Below are 4,532 nucleotides of genomic sequence, written 5' to 3'. Positions count from 1 at the left end.
AAACTCAGCCATCACAATAAACAAAAAACCCACCACCAACATTAAACAAAAAACTCAGCCACTACCATAAACAAAAAACCCACCACCACCATTAAACAAAAAAACACATTCACCACCATTTACACAAAAACACAGCCACTACCATAAACAAAAAACTCAGCCATCACAAAAAAATTGGTGTGCTTTTGTTTCTATTTCCCTTTTAATTTCAGTGAGTTATGGTTCCTAACTAGAATTGACCATGTTGATGTAATTGAAAAAAATATTGCACGGAGTATATCTACATATCAAGTTACAGTTTATGTGTACAACAAATGTCCCTTTTCTATATGGCCTGCAACAGCACCAAATATTGGCTATCCAAAACCCAAAACACAAAACATTTCAAGCATAAGAACAAACAAGCAAACCACATATAGGTAGTAGCTAAGCCAAGAAAATGGGTGGATAAACAAGCATATATGAGAAAACCCAAATCACAGACAAGATGAACTGAGCAACAAATCATATATTGGCAGAACTCACGTGTTTTTAATGGCCACAACTTCTTCCAATTGCTTCCCCTTGACCCACTTAGAAGCTGAAAATTATGATAGAGAGCAATTAGAACAATCTCTTGCAATAACAAAGGCCACAATGCCATGAAAAAAGGACAATAAGCTAAAGCAGAACACAAACGGCAACTTCCAAAAACTTCACAAATCAGTTAAAGAGACAAATATTTAAAAGCAATTTCTAACTCTAGACCAAGTTTCAGATATTTTCTATGGCCACTTATCCTAAGTAAAACGGAAGTGTGGAAGTATTTAAGGGGCAATCTCAGTGTGAGACCTTAATGATGCAGTTATATAAAATGGTAAAGATTTTGGCATTCTACTACGAGGGCAACTGTGGTTGTTGAACAAAGAAGCCAAACATGTTGCCCCTAAAAGCTAAATAATTTTAAAACACAAATATATATATATATATATATATATATATATATATATAAATATATATGGTAGCCCACATCAGTACAAGGTGCTCCTCAGCATCTTTAGACAAGCAATATCCTTTATACACACCTATGAAAGGATTCAACACCTATAAAGGAAGAGAAACTTTATTTCTATCTGTTTTTAGTTTTTTATGAATGAATTTGTTAATAATACAATATAGCTCAAAGTTCAATAAGTTTTATTAAAGACATAAATTGAGAGAGATTACATTACATTCTAACACAAAGGCATGCTTGAACTTGAATGCATAAAGAGCAATAGATGGACTCTAAAACCATCCAATGCAAATTCACCCCAATTCAACCCCTTTGGACAAGAAACCTAGGTTACACACTGCCAATTGAACAATGTAACAAACACATGCAAGAAAGCCTCAGTCTTAAAAACACAATGCCGACAAAATTAAAATAAATAATAAAAAAAACAATTCTATTTCACTTTCCTAATAAATTTTAGGGAATCCATAGAAACACACTAAATCTATCCAAATAAAAAAGACCCATAAGAGAAAATCCAACTTGGTATGTAAAAACTTGACTAAAAGATTAGACAAACCCACAAAGGAATTAACTTTTAAATGTAAGTTTCATACAAAGACAAAGTCAAAAACTTTAATTTGTGTTATTTTTTCTTGCGCATAACCATGAAACAAAAGGGGAAGACTCTATTACCTTCTCCAATCCCAAAATTTATGTCCTAAAACCAACACCTCCCGAAATCAATATCATGCTAATCCTGAAAGAAGAAAAAAAAGTGATGAGAGAGAGAGGATCGATGACAACGATGAGATAGAGCTTACCGGTCTTTTTGGGAGGTAGAGAGGTGTGGGTCTATACGTGGGAGGAGAAAGAGAGAGTAACAGTGTTTTGTTTGCACAAATAAAAAATAATGAAAAAAAAAAAATCAAAAAAATTTAGAACGTGCCTGAAAATTGGGCACCGCACAAAAAGAAATTTAAAAAATTTGAGATGTTATGTTTACCATATTTGTACAATATTTCCACAACAAATCATAATACAAAGATTATTTTTTTGCCTTAACAAAACAACGTACGACAGCCACACCTTTTTTTTTTTTTTTTAGTTTTTAATCTAGAATCAATGAGAACCACACACATTTGATAGAGATTAGAGATTAGAGAGAATGAAGTAATATAGTGAGCGTTTGGTTTCAGCTGAAGCCAACGTTCACGTTTTCATTTCACGTTTCCGTACTTTTTTTTTTTCAGCGCATGAACAGTAAATTTACTGTGCAGAGACAAAAATTATTGTTCATACACTGTAGCAGTACTGTTTATGTACTATAGCAGCACTGTTCGCGCATTAAAAATATTAAAAATGGATCCCACGGTACTTTTCACACATTTAAAAATTATTTTGTTACAGTGTTTTCAGTTTTCAGTTTCAGCAACAATAAGTTCAATCCAAACGGACCTATAATAATGGAAAATGGAGAGCAAACTTACGCTGGCATTAGATTTTCTGAAATAGAAGTTGAATCTTGCATTTTCGAAGAGCTATTTTGTAGGCATTCTTGGAGCTAACCAAAATGAAGAAAGAGACGAAAAAGGAGAAAAATATCAGACTATTAGAAAGACAAGAAGAAAGAAGATAGAGAGCTAAAGAGATCATTTTGAATTGACGGTGAGGATGAAGTTTTGTATGTGAGAATTTTGGGATTTGTTAATTGATAAGACTAGAGAGTACAATTTATATTAAAAAAACCAAAAAAAAAAAAAAACTAAAGAGAATAAAAGGCAAGACAAGGGAACACGTGAATGAGAAGAAAAAGTTTTGGGGAGTGGGGCCAAATGAAAAGTGAAAACAAGTAAAAAGGAAGTTAAAAAAAGAATTATGTTAAGAACACAATTTTTTTGTACAATTTTATATCATAATTTGTCAAACAATGAGTTATGATTAGTAAAGTTATGTCAGTGGATCATGTAGGGACATTACACATCCTTACTAATCACAACTCATCATATATCAAGTTGTGATACAAAATTGTGTCAAAAATTGTACCCATAGCATAATTCGTTAAAAAATTCATTATCTTGTCCAAATTTTCTGAAAATTTTTAAATAATATAAAAGATATTTTATCATATTTGTAATAAATTACAAAAAATATCATATTTTCTTTAATTAAAATATGTTTTAATCTCTTTATATATAATTTTAATTAAAATTGTTAAATTTTGTACATGTATTTTATTATTTTTATATTAATAAATTATTAAAATAATTATTACGTGTCCAACCAAGGTTCACCATGACTGTACATTGTAGAGTGTACAAATAAAACTTCTTTGTCCTCAAAAACGTTATTATATACTATATTTTGTTAAAAGTCACCTTAATTAAGCTTTTTTCTTTTTCTTTTTCCTTTTTGTGATAATTATGACTAGAAAAAAATAGTAATTTTAGTTAATTAAAAAAATAAACTTAAAAAGTTACTTAATTTTTATATAACATTAATTGATTAATTATATATAATAATTTATTTATTTTTAGGATTACAATTAAACATATGTGATTGTCCACTCTAAGGAAAATTAAACAAATTTAAACGAAAAGTGTCACTAAATGTTACATTTTAAACTACAAAAACTTCAATTTGAACAACTGTTTATGAAATGGCTATTAATCTTTAACCACCTTAAAATTTTGTAATCATGAAAAATATATGAAGATAATGTAATTTAACGGTAGATTTGTCAAAATTCACATTGAATTAAGAAACATAGGGTTGGGTTCAAGTTACACCTGATGTAACTCTAAAAAATGTTACACCACCTAATAACTTATTATTGAATACATATTTTGAAAATCCAACCGTTGGATTACATGTTCTATATGTTCTTAACTTGCATACCAATTTTTATGACAATCGGATGTAATTTACTATTCGATCTATAAACTCATCTTCTATGCATTATTTTAAATTACAAAAACTTGAATTTAAACAATTGATTGATGACATGGCTATTAATCTTTGATCATCTTGAAATTTTGTAAGCAGGAAAAATATATGAAGATAATGTAATCTAACAATAGATTTGTCAAAATTCAAATTGAATTAAAAAATATAGAGTTCGGTTCAAGTTATACCTGATGGAACTCAAAAATATGTTACAGTACCCAATAATTTATTATTGATCATATTTTGAAAATCCAACCGTTGGATTACATGTTCTATATGTTCTTCACATGCATGCCAATTTTCATACCAATCGGATGTAATTTACCATTTGATCTTTAAACTCGTCTTTTATGCGTTATTTTAAATACTAAAACCTGAATTTAGACAATTGATTGATGACAAGCCTATTAATCTTTAATCACCTTAAAATTTTGTAAGCATGAAAAATATATGAAGATAATGTAATCTAACGGTAGATTTGTCAAAATTCATATTGAATTAAAAAATATAGGGTTCGTTTCAAGTTACACCTAACGTAACTCTAAAAAATATTACACCACCCAATAACTTATAATTGAATTCATATTTTGAAAATCCAACCGTTGGATTACAT

General features: G+C 29.2%; 1 long non-coding RNA gene across 1 annotated transcript; it reads right to left on the bottom strand.

Annotated features, from left to right (window-relative positions):
• Positions 1–526: 526 nt before the first annotated feature.
• LOC115952561 lies at positions 527–1,711 on the bottom strand. Its single transcript, XR_004083463.1, has 2 exons — positions 1,670–1,711; positions 527–580 (listed from the first exon to the last, which is right to left on the bottom strand). It is a non-coding gene; the product is annotated as an uncharacterized LOC115952561 (long non-coding RNA).
• Between the last annotated feature and the right edge of the window lie 2,821 nt (positions 1,712–4,532).

Source organism: Quercus lobata, chromosome 7 (assembly GCF_001633185.2).
Source record: "Quercus lobata isolate SW786 chromosome 7, ValleyOak3.0 Primary Assembly, whole genome shotgun sequence".
In the NCBI taxonomy this organism is placed as follows: Eukaryota; Viridiplantae; Streptophyta; class Magnoliopsida; order Fagales; family Fagaceae; genus Quercus; species Quercus lobata.
Note: the sequence above shows the minus strand (reverse complement) of the source record. Positions and strands in the feature narration are given on the sequence as shown.